Source organism: Amborella trichopoda, chromosome 2, assembly GCF_054954075.1.
Source record: "Amborella trichopoda isolate Santa Cruz 75 chromosome 2, AtrichopodaSantaCruz75HAP2 v2.0, whole genome shotgun sequence".
Taxonomy (NCBI): Eukaryota; Viridiplantae; Streptophyta; class Magnoliopsida; order Amborellales; family Amborellaceae; genus Amborella; species Amborella trichopoda.
This window is the reverse complement of record NC_142337.1, coordinates 35,545,321-35,558,529: the sequence shown is the minus strand read 5'-3', so window position 1 is coordinate 35,558,529 and position 13,209 is coordinate 35,545,321.

The following is a 13,209-nucleotide window of genomic DNA, read 5'->3' as shown; positions in this document are numbered from 1 at the left end:
GAAGAAGATAAAGAAGACCAACCGGCACTAGGTCTCCCCAGTTGATAGAAGAAGATAGAGAAGACCAATCGGTGCTAAGTCTCGCCAGTAAACAGAAGAAGATGGAGAAAATCAATTGGTGCTAGGTCTCACCGATTGACAGAGGAAGAGAGAGAAAACCAATCAACGTTAAGTCTCATTCACTGATAGAGGAAGAGAGAGAAAACCAGTTAGCGTTAGGTCTCTCCGACTGACAGAGGAAAAGAGAGAAGGCCCACTCGGTGCTAGGTCTCACCGACTGACAGATGAAGAGAAAGAAGGCCAACCGATGCTAGGTCTCGCTGACTAACAGAGGAAGAGAAAGAAGGCCAACCGGCGCTAAGTCTCACCAATTGACAAAGCAAGAGAGATAAGGCTCAGTCAATGCTAGGTCTCACCGATTGACAGAGAGAGAGAGAGGAGACCATCTGACGTTAAGCCTTGTCGGTTGCATCAAAAGGGGACAAATGGAGATAGAGATGAGAAGAGGAGATGAGAGAGAAAGACAGAGGGAAGAGAGAGAGAAAGAGAGAAAGAGAGAGAAAAGTGAGAGAAAGAGAAAAGAGAGAAAGAGAGAGAAGAGATAGAAGAGAGAAAGAGAGAAGAGAGAGAAAGAAAGAAAAAAGAGAGAAAGAGAGAGAAGAGAACAAGAGAGAGAAGAGCGAGAAAGAGAGAAAAGAGAGAGAAAAGAAGGAGAGAGAGAGAGTAGAGAGAGGGAGGAGAGAGGGAGTTACCAACCTGAAGGGTACCAACCCTTTTTTTCTCTATCCTCTCTCTCTCCCAAGATCTACTTAAAATCTTAAGCATGGAATCAAAATTTTTATTCAATCTTCAAACCATAAACTGAAGGCCGAGGGGTCCCTTTTACAATGAGGCAGTGCCTGTTTATATAGAATTGTGGCCAAACATGGGTGGATTGATAAAAATTAGACTTAATTGCTAAAAATTAAGATTTAATTTAATTAAAAGAATTTCTAAAAATGGGTGCAAAAGGATTGTTTTGCCCCTGCTTAACAATGGGTGGAATTTCATAACAGTCCCTGCTGTTGCTTGAGATCTTGCGTGATCTTCCATGACTGACCCGAGGGTGTTCTGATACGCGTTTGATCGAAAGATTATTGTTTTCTTGTAGGGCTCGGCATGACCATTGATTTGATACAAATTTTAAGCCATGGATCGTGTTTCGAACCATGATCACGAGACTCAAAATTTGCTTGAATATTGAAAATTTTGGATCGACCGTGCACTTGCTCCTTGATGTTTTTCTTTTATTTTTCATTATAGTGAACTACGCATGCTGTCACAATTGCATGGAAACAAACGGGACGCGATTTGGAGCCCAAACGAAGATTTCACAACTTTTGAGTTTTTACCAGAATTTGTAATTTGGTGACGAAAATTTCAGTTACTTCATTCGCTTCGTGCAGGAAATCTTGTCGTCCATCATTTACAGGGTTCTGACCAATGATAGCCCTAGACCTTACGCACACAATGGAATTGGTTTCGCGTTGATCCGTTGCCCAAGCATCGTGATTTGGTTCATCGAGGGAGGCATGTCGCTGCTGAATTTTTTGCAACTTCTTCACGAATTGGCAACTTCTCTCTAGTCTTTCTCCCTACTCGGACATCATCATGGGGCACACCACATATCGAATTGTTCGTCTTGATGAGTTGAATACGTTTACTAACTTTGGGAAAAGTCCAACTTGAAACAAGTGAGTTACATGCCCTGAAAGTGATTGACTGTGACTGTAAAAACAACCACCTTTAATGGTGTTTTGGTGCAGTGAGGCCACATGGGAATAATGTGCGGCCTCTCCTGTTTCAATGTTTTGGTCATATTGTTTTTTTAGAGTGTCTGATTAAGCTGAAATTAGACCCATAAGGGTTTTCGACTGTGTCGGATCTAATGGCGGTAGTCCCACTATGATTTGAGACACCAAAAATGTAGTTCCAGTTTTAGGGTTCATTTCAGGGTGTTAAAGTCCATTTTCCGAAAATTGTTTCTTCATGTTCACTGCCTTAGACATGTCTGATCGCGATGAAACTTGGCAGGTGGTTTCTTGAAGTGCTGATAAAGATCTTGACTAGCACTAGGGCCATTCTGAAACTATCAAGAAATTTCACTGTTTTGTTGGCTTTATTGACCTGCTTCCTACCAAGGACCAAGGTGCTAAAAAATACGTTCAAACAGAGGCATGACTTTAAACACGCCAACTTATATTCGCACATGCCTTTTATGTGCATTTTCATGCACGTCTTCCCTAATCGACCCGTTTGTGTGCGTGCACTACCTTCATTATCTCCCTAGTGAGTCTATTCATTTCATCATCCTTTCTCATTCCCCACTGAGTCTCACTCGTGCTCATAAAAATGGCGAACCATCCCGCCACTCATACTCGTCGTAAGCTAATGGTTCACCATTTTTCACCCACCTTTCATACATCATCTATCTTTTGTAGGTAGGCTCGTGTCATCTCCCTAAAGTGAGCTAAAACCACCATCGTACTCATTACATGGCCTCAACAGACTGTCATTCATCACCACCACGGTCCAGCTGTATGACCTTAAACTAGAGTGCACGTCTTGGTCGCATGACATTAAAAGGTTTCACACTAGTCCCAAAGGCATGACCTTAAACACACCTTCACAAAAACTAATGGGCATGGTGTATGCCTGAATAGCGGAACGTCATGAGTAAAAATGACGGATGGGCATGCTCATGAAAACCATGAGTAAAAGAGGTCCGTGAAAATAAAAACCCGGTCACGGTGAAAACCTGAAAGAGCATCGTGAGTAAAAAATGGATGATAAGGGTGGACATGGTCGAAAGGTCATGAGTAAAAGAGCCCCCAAAAGGCAGTTGGTGAAAACCGTCTCTACAGTGTTGCTTCCCAAGTTCAAATGATAATATGTGAAGGACGATTGAACAAATAAACAAGTTGATGCAACGCTTGCCTCAACAGGCGGCTTCAGCTCACATTCAATGAGAAAAAACCCTGGTTTCATAATACCAATATCCAAAAATATGAGCTTCAGGGAAAAGATTATGATAGCTTGAATCTATTCGTAAAAAGGACTCGAAAGATAGAAGACTCGCCAAGATGGCAAGATAAGTCTCATGAGGAAGAACGTTATTCCCACGAGGTCACAAACACATTCCAAAAATGCTAAAACACCACTATGAAGGCAATAAACTGACAAAGTCAAGGCGAACTTGCCAGAGACTTCAGTCAGCCCAGCCACAATTCCCTCTAGTTGACAAGCCCATACTTTCGGGGCAGGCTAACAAAATGCCCTCGACTGAACCCAGTAAATCGAGCCCACAAAGGTATCTTGGCTGTCAAAAGAAAACTTGTTGTAGCAGCAAACAGTGCTAACCAAAAACAAACAAACCCAAACCAAATGGGATCAATTCCCTTCAGCATGGCACTCGACTGCTAGACAGGCCTGATTATGACTAACATGGTTCGTACAATATCCTCAGCTTTAGAATCACAAACAATCCACGTCAGGGTGAGGACTTCGATACGATCTGTCAAAAAAGTCTCTTCCCCCCCTAAAGTCTCCACGAATGGACCTGTACATTTCATCCAAACATCTTCGCATCCTAGTTGTAGCATTGCGTGAATCTCCTCGGTGTTCACATGATCATGTGGCTAAGAAGAAAAAAGTAATAAAGCCAAAGGAAATTATCTGAATGTTGACGTTCTCGCTTGTCTCGAAGCACAACATTTGGTGGGGCAAGCTGTTTAAACACATTTTTTTAGCACCTTGGTCCCTGATGGGGAATAAATAGGAAGCAGGTCAATAAAGCCTCAACATACAATGAAAATTTCAACAGTCTTAGAATAGCCCCAGAACTGGTCAAGATCTTCATAAGCACTTCAAAAGGTCACCTGCCAAGTTTCATCGTAATCATGCATGTCTAAGGCAATGAACACAAAGAAATAATTTCAACGAAATTTGACTCTCGTACCCTGAAATGGACCCCATAGTTAGACTTATATTTTTAGTGCATCAAACAACAGTGGAACTGACACCATTCGATTTGGCACAGTCGAAAGCCCTTATGGGTCAAGTTTCAGCTTAATCGGGTACCCCAAGACAAATTTATAAGTAAAATACCGAAAAGGGGTAGGTCGCACACTATTCCTGTGTAGCCACCCTGCAGCAAAACACCATTAAAGGTGGCCACTTTTACAGTCACAAGGAGAGAATTTCAGGGCCTATATCTCACTCGTTCCAAGTTCGATCGCGCTCAAAATTTGTACGCATGTTCCTCTCGTCAAGACGAGAGTTTCAATAAGTGGTACGCCCCATGACGATGCCCTAGTAGGAAGAAAAACTAGAGAGAAATTGCTGTTCCGTGAAGAAAATTACAAAAAAATCAGCTGCAGCACGCCTCACTCTAGCAGCCAAATCACGATGCTCGCGTACCTGATCGACATGAAAACAATTGCATTATGTGCATAAGGTCTGATGTTATCTCTTGTCCTAACCTCGCATATGGTGAACGGTTGGATTTCAGGTACGAAGCATCGAAGTTTCTGTAATTTCGACCGTCGAATTTTAAGATTCTGGAAAAAAAACTCAAGACGACGAAATCTTCATCCGGACATGAAATCAAGTTGTGTTTATTGCAATGTGATCGTGACGGCACACTCAATGCGATTCAGTGAAGAAACAAAAGGAACCAAATCTATCTCTCTCTATCTCCTCTTCTCTCTTCTCTTTTTTTTCATCTCTACTTTATCTTTTCTCCCCTCTTTTCTCTCTCATCTCTATCTCTTATTTTCTCTCTCATCTTTCGCTTTCTCTTTTCTGCTTTCATCTTTATCTCTTTCTCTCCTTTTTTCTCTCTCTTCTCTTCTGTCACAGATGATGCAAGTCTATCACTGCATGTGCTTTCTTTCCTTTCTCTCTCTTCTCTTTTATCACAAACGGTGCAAGCCTATCATCGCATGTGCCTTCTCCCTTCTTTTCTCTCTCTTCTCTTCTGTCATAGACAGTGCAAGCCTATCGCCGCATGAGCTTTCTCTCTCTTTCTCTTCTCTTCTATCGCAAACGGCGCTGACCTTTCACTGTCTATGTTCCTTCTCTTTCCACTCTTTTGTCATAGCTAGCGCAAGCCTAGCACCGCCTGTGTTCTCGTCATGGTTCTTCCATCACATACGATGGTAGCCTATCGCCACCTGTGCTCTTTCCCTCTCCTCTTTCTTCTACTATTGCTGGCGCAAGCCCATTACAGCATGTGTTGCTTCCCTCTCTTCCTTCTGTAATAGTCAATGCAAGACCATTGCCACCTGTGTTCTTTGTCTCTCTTCTCTCTTCTTACACAGCCTACAGAAGTCATCACCATTTGAGTTTTCTCTCTCCTTCTCTCATTCCTGTTTGTGTCCTCCTCCTCTCCTTTTCTCTTTCTTCTTTTTCTCTCATGGTTTTCTCTCCTATTTTGCTTCTTCTTCTCTTTTGTCTCTGTCTCTCTCTTTTTCTTCCATTCTTTTACTCTTTCATCTGATTAAGATACATCGAGATTAGCTTTCTATGATAGTCCTGTCTTTTAGCAATAATTTCGTTGTGCTAGTCAGAGTTACTGTGCCCGCTTCATCGCCACAATAGACTAGCCACTGTGTCTAGCTAGTTGGTATTAGTATGTTTAGTAGAAATTCTGTTGAGCCGGTCTGAGCTATCGAGCCCGTTTTCCTACCACACCAAGTCAATTACTTTTTAGTTTAGTCATTGTGTCGGCCTCACCGCTTGATCAAATTCTTCTCATCCTAATCTTAATCCTCTCATTCTTCTCTTCCTTTCTTTTGAATGTGCACGCATGTGTACATTCACCCAAAGGTAAGGTGGGGTCCGTTGACCACTTGTCTTATAACATTTTCTATACGTGTGTGATTGCAGAAACAGGAGAATACAAGCTAAGGGACACGATTCCGAACCAATTTTATGACTGGGGGCTTTCTTCGTGATCTAAGAGGGCGCCCACATGACCCAACCCGAGTAAGTCAAAAACCCACCTTAAATTCCTCTCTCATAGGTTGGTCTACCTACCCTTGTCTCCCAACAAGCTTCCCGAGAGAGCGATCTCATCTCGGGTTCCCCTAAAACCCGAGACACGTACCGTCTGATCATCCAGATCTAGAGGGCGAGAACGAGGAACCTAACTAATCGCGAATCACTGCTTTTTGTAGATTGCCCTTAGAATTGAGACGATTACCAAAACTTTGATTGTTTTCCCCATTTGATGATGGGGTTCGAAGTTTGCAATGATGTTTAAGGAGGCTCTCTATTCGAACTGCTTTAGAGATTAGGTCCGATATAGAGATCAAGTTTAATGCCTCGACATGCAAGGAGATTTCCAACTATATGTTGTGCACACATGTTTGGACTGCGTTAATTTCAAGCATGGGAATAGTTTGGTACGCAGCCAGATCTCTCCATCTTGTGATGAATTGATCAACCAGCTCATCTAGGCTCTGGGTCAATGTGAGAAGTTCAATAGTATAGACTTCTCTTTCAACTTCATAGAAGATCTTGTAGAACAATTCCTCCATTTCCTCCCAGGTTTGCACTCAGTTCGAGGGAAGTCCAGCATACCACTTGAAAGCTGGCATGTCGAGAGTTTCAACAAACTAATGGAGAAGAAGCCCCCCATCGGCTATTGTCTCTGACACACCGAATAGAAGTGAGTGATATGCTTGTGAGGTGAACTCATGTCGTTGAGGAGTGGGATTCTTCCCTTTTTGTAATTTGAGGGAAATGAGAGTTGATCAATATAAGAGGGATAGGGCTTCCGATTCAGGGCTATATCTGGTACTCCTGGTATTTGTCGGCCTCGGCAAATGGTGGGTGACCATGGCATCAATGTCAGCTTGTGAGACCTAATGAGGGGAAGAGTGGTCACGTGGAGGAGTTGGCTGCCTCGAGACCAGATCAACTGGATGAGGAGATTTGGCTTCCTAATGAGATGAGTTTCTAGGGAGACGGGTACCTTCCATCAGCTCACTCTTCTCCATCATCTTCCGCATCATATGCTCAAACTGATTCATACGGTCTATTTGATCATCATTGGGATCCCAAATAACCATCACGCTGACTGTTTCTTTAGGGGGATTTCTCTCTTATGCGATCGGAGTCTGGTGTACAATCCGAACTGGGTGCGACAGGTCGGTCAGCAAGGGTTCGACATGCCCCAACCGAGCTCGAGCTTTATACATTGAGTGGGTCAGGACCGGTTTGCGATGGTCTTGGAACCACAAGTGCTGCAAGATTGGGTTGTCTCCTACGACATTGACAATCATGCAGAATTCTGAGTTTTCATCCTCAGGCTTTGGTGTAGCCTGTAGTGGATAAAAGGGGTTTCTGGCTAGGGGGTCAGTAGGCATGTTTGTCTCGAGAGTCTTGGGTTCTTCTCTCGGCATTATTTGCACGCCTCGCTCATGTTTGGCTCTTAAGTTCTTGTATACTTTTCTCCAGAATATAGATCAAGACTGTGAATGGTCCATTATTCTCAAACATGAGAGGGCTGTCTCTATGAGGTGAGGCAAGGGATGGGGGCCAGATCAATTTTCTGCCTTGGCTTAGGGAGAGACGGGGGATGGAAGACCTCATCACCCAAGGGAGCCTTGCCCCGAGCTCTTTCGTGAGCTCTAATGGTAGAGCCAGTCTGAAGAGGGTATTTCAAGAGGGTACTCTTAGGGAAGGCCTTCGAGTATCAGGTCTTGAGTAGTTGGACCAGGGGAGAGGGGACGAACGGGGGAGGAGATGGCTGTCAGTGGACTTTTGGTTGGGAGCTCGAGGCTGCTTGTGGAGGTGGCATGTGGGTGCCACTTGTAAAGGGGTTTTGGGTGACCTGGGGGTCAGCCCAGGCTAGAGCAATAGGTCGAACCTTTGAAAGTCGCATACTTTGAGCATATTTTGTGAGGAAGTGTCCTTGTGACCACTCCTCACAAACTGAGCAGGCATGTGCTTAGTTAGATGCCTCGATCTCGCCCTCGGTCAGGGTGACCTGATGGCTTAGCTCCGGGTTCGATATGGACCCGGATCCTGAGACCGCTCTCTCATGAACCATGTTAAGAGGACACGGGCAAGATTACTAATCGATGAGAGAGGAATTACAGTGTGAGGTGGAACTTACCTCACGTAAGTCTGTGATTCACTCGGGCTAACTCATGTGGGCGCCCTCTTAGATCACGTTGGAATGCCCTCGGTCAGGGTGACCTGATGGCTTAGCTCCGGGTTCGATATGGACCCGAGTCCTGAGACCGCTCTCTCATGAACCATGTTAAGAGGACACGGGCAGGATTACTAATCGATGAGAGAGGAATTACAGTGTGAGGTGGGACTTACCTCACGTAAGTCTGTGATTCACTCGGGCTAACTCATGTGGGCGCCCTCTTAGATCACGTTGGAATGCCCCTCAGACTTATGGCTGAATCGAAATCGCTTCATTTGGCCTATTTCTTCTTTTCCTTCAATCACACACACACATTAGAGTACAAGACAAGTGGGTCTGAAGGCCCCACCTTGTCTTAAGGTGAGCGCACATGTGCATGTGTACTCAAAGGAAAATAAAAAATAACATGATCAAGTTCGTATCAATTTGACAGCCTTCCGGCGTCTCCTTGACAAAGGATTAACACTACATATTTTTACAATACAAGGGTGAGGGAATAAAAGGGTTAGATAGAGAAAATTCATTAAAAGGAAGAGAAGGGAGAGTAAAAGGAGGAGAAAATACACAAATGACGGGTTGTTGTTGTCTGCGAAAGAGAGGAGAGACAGAAAGAACATAGACGGCGGCTTAACGCCATCTGCAAAGAGGGAAGAAAGAGAAAGAGCATTGACAACGGCTTGCTTGTCGTCTGTGAAATGAGAGAAAAGAAAGAGAGGGAATGGGGGAGAGGATACAAGGGTAGCAACAAGGCCCATCAAAAGTGGTAGGCCACGTCATTGCCCCTGTAAGAGGAGAGAGAGAAAGAGATTATAGGGAATCGAAAAAGAAAGCAAAGAAGAAGAGAGGATAAAAAGAAAAAAGAGAGGATAAAGAGGAAAGAAGAGAGAAGAAAGAGGAAAGAAGAGAGAAGAAAGAGAAAAGAAGGGACAAGAAAGAGGAAGGAAGAGAGACAGTGAAAAGAAGATAGAGAAGGGAGAGTAGAGAACACAAATGACAACTTGGCTTCTGTCTGTGAAGAAGGGAGAGAGAAAAGGAACGCATACGGTGACTTGCCTACTGTCTACGAAGAAGGGAGAGAGAGAAAGAACACAAACGACGACTTGACTGTCATCTACGAAGATGGGAGAGAGAGACAGAACACAGATGGTAACTTGACTGTCGTTTGTGAAGAGGGGAGGAGAGAAAGAGCACAGATAATGGCTTGATTATCGTCTGTGAAAGGAACGAAAAGAATAAGAGAGAAGAAGAGAGAACACAGAGACGGTAATGAGGCCCGCCAAAAAGGATAAGCCCACATCACTGTGCCCATGAGAGGACAGAGATAAAGAGATCACAAGAACCCCAACAAGGGCCACAAAAAAGGGTAAGCCCACATCATTACTCATGTGTAGAAGGAGAGATAGAGACAGATGGTGACTTGCTGTCATTTGTGAAGAGAGAGAAAGAGAGAATTGACATAGGCGACTACTGACGTTGCCATTTGTATCAAAGAGAGAAAGAAGAAAGAGAAAGAAGAGAGAAGAAAGAGAGAGAAAGAAGAGAGAGGAGTAGGAGAGAGAAGAGGAAGAAAAGAGAGAAAGAAAGGAGACAGAGACACAGATGGCAGCTTGCTGCCGTCTGTAAAGAGAGAAAGAGAGAATTGACATAGGCAACGACTGACACTACCATCTATATTGGAGAGATAGAAAGAGAGAAAGATGGCGAGAGAAGAGAGAGAAATAAAAGGAGAGAGAAAGAGGGAGAGAGAAGAGAGAAAGAGGGAGAGAGAAGAGAGAGAAAGAGAGGGAGAAAGAAGAGAAAGAAGAGGAGAGAGAGAAGAGAGAAGGAAGAAAGAGAAGATAGAGAGAAGGAAGAGAGAAGAGAGAGAAAAGAAAAAAAGAAGAGGAGAGAAGAGAGAGAAAGAAGAGGAGAGAGAAAGTTACTAAGGAGTACCCATCTAAATTTTCTCTCTCCTCTGTCTCTCTCCAAGCTATGACCCAACACTCAAGCAAAAATAAATTTTTTATTCATCCAAAAGGGCGTAATGAGATAATACGTTCTTTATATAAAATTAAGACCCAAACATGGGTGGATGACTAAAATTTAACCTAATTGATAAAAATTAAGTATTAAAAGAATTCAAAAGACTAAGAAAATGGGGCAAAATGATGATTTTGTCCCTACATCAACAATCTGAGTAATTTCAAATTAGACCTTGTAATGGTTGTACAATCGTTCTATGACCGATTCAGGGCTTTTATGATCACTATCAAGTCTAAAGATTATTGTTTTCTTGATGAGCTGGAGAATATGATTGTTTTCATACCAATTTCGAGGCGTGGATCTGAGTTTCGCACGATGATTATGATGTGGCAAAAACATAAAAAAATGTGCAATCTTAATTTTAAGATTCAGCCTATTTCTCGATGTTTTTCGATGATTTCTTGATTGTAGCATGAAGAAAAAGTTACCATAATCATTTTGCAAAATGAACGTCTCGATTTGATGCCCGGATGACCTTTTTTCAAATTGGGAAACTTTGGCCGAAGTTTTGATTTCAATGGTCGAAATTGCAGCAACTTCGTACTCATTATGCATCGAATCTGACCGTCAATCATGTGCGAGGTTTGGCTCAGGTGAAGCCCTTGACGTAGGGCTCGCAATGGGTTTGGTTTGAGGTCGATCTGACACTCGAGTTCTGTGATATAAGAGTTTGATTGGCGAGATGCGTGGATGGAATTTTTCTGCACCTTTTACGTTTTTTCGGAAAACTTATTTCTTTGATTTCTCCCGACTCTGGCCATATCACCATGCGTGCCATATATCAGATCGTCTGGGTCGACTAGACAAACGTGCTCCCAAAATCTGGGCTCGATCCGACTCGAGATAAAGAACATATGACCTTGTGATGTTTGCCCCCAAATTAGTGATGAAAAGTTTCCATTAATAGAAACTGGTTGCCCAAGGGAGCACCGTAATAGCGTACGGCCTACCCATTTTGGGTAGGTTGGCTATAACTTTCTCTAGAAGCTTCCAAACATATCAAAAATTAGTATCCAGGGATTTTCGACCATTCTGAATCTAATGAAAATGGTTTGGAGACCATTTGAGGCTCCAATAATGGTGTTGTAGTACAAAGCTCATTTTCTACATGATAGAGGCAGGATTTCCCTAAAATATTTTGACAACTGCACTGCCCAAAACTCGTTGTATTGCGACAAAACTTGGCAGGTGTTCTTGAACATTATCAGACCATTCTCGAACTGTTGGAATTTTCACTTCAGATAAGTGCTTATTGTCCTATGACTTCCGTAGTCCACAGGCATTTTGGTATTTGCAAGCCTAGGTCGCGAACTTCTCTCTCGGTATTTTTATTGGGGATACAGGTGATGGAAAATTACCTCAAATAGTGTTGAGAGGAATGACAAGGAGGTCATCCCTCGTGTACTTGAGTAGACGCTGCAACTTGGTTGCCCCGAGTGGTGCGATGCATATGCAAAAGATATACCAGGCTAAGTCCAAGAAGACCAGAACATGGACAGTGGTTCTAGGCAGCCCGAAGGTTCCCGTGAGGTGTGGCTCGAGTGGATGGCCCAGAAGCTCTAGAGTGTATGTGGGAGGTCACAGCCTTAGGGCCTCCTCCTCTACGTGTCAAGCCTCTTGCTACAGGGGCCCGATGTGATGAAGAGCAGGGGGTTGCCTTGCGGCAACCCATAGGAGCAACGACAGCTGGAGTTCCATGTGCAAGAAGGGAAGGGATGGCCTTTCGGTTGCCCCGAGCAGTGGGACTGACAAGTAATTTGCCGATAGCAGGGTGCATGCGGTGCGTGGTGGCTAACGTGCCATCCATGCAAGGTGCATTAGTGGAGGGTCCACCAAGGCTAGGAGATGGGGAGTGAGGGACCGTTAGGTCCCTCATCGCAGGAATCCAGGTTAAGACCTAGGAGCGTGACACAGGGTTAACACTCAAAAAGAAGGTCAGGAACGAGGTTCGTGCAATTGAAAAGGACTCATAAGTGCGGGGATCAGAAAATCCCCTACTCGAATTAAAAGGTTAAACAACCCCAAAGACATGTGTGTGTTAGTGTGCAGTAAACAAAAGAAAGTAAAGCCAAACAAGGACGATTCGACTATGGGGTAGCTTGTCCCCAGTGGAGTGGCCAAGCTGGTTAGGTTCCTCGATCTCACCCCCTATGTTGGGATGACCTGGTGGTGTGATTCCAGGTTCGAGATGGACCCCGGACTTGAGATTGCTCTCTTGAGAGCCATGTAAAGAGGACGTGGGCAGGAATACTAATCGAAAAGAGAGGAATTTGGGTAATAGGCGGGACTTACCTCATGTGGGTCCGTGACACGCTCGAGCTGACTCTCATGGGCACCCTCTTAGATCACGTGGAATGACCCCTGACCTGTAGCCAGTTGGAAATCACCTCCCTTTTCTTATCTCTTCTTTCCTGTCACCACACACACACATTAGAATATAGACAAGTGGGTCAGAAGACCCCACCTTATCGTAGGGTGAGCGCATAGGTGCATGTGTACTCAAAGAAAAATGGAAAATAACATGAAGGAGTCTGTGTCTATTCGATAGCCTTATGGTATGTCCTTGATAAGGGACATATTTTACAATAAAGGGAAAGGGAAAAGGTGTTAAATGAAGAAAAGACATTAGAAAGAAGAGAAAGAAAGAGCAGGAGATAGAGAGAGACGAACGCTGGCTTGGCTTTCACTCAGCACTTTAGAGAAAAATGAAAAGAAACAAGAAAGTTAAGAGAGAAGAGAGTGCGAGAAGAAAGTGAGAGAAGAAAAAGGAAGGAAACAGATGGCAGCTTGATTGCCGTATGTGAAGAGGGAGAGAGAAGAGAAAGGGAAAGCATAGACGGTAGCCTAGCTGCCATTTGTGAAAAGAGAGAATAGGGAGTGAGAGTACTAAGACAACGACTTGGGCTACCGTTTGTCAAAAGATAGAAGAGATAGTGAGAGTACACAGACGACGGCTTGGGCTGCCATTTGTGAAAAGAGAGAAG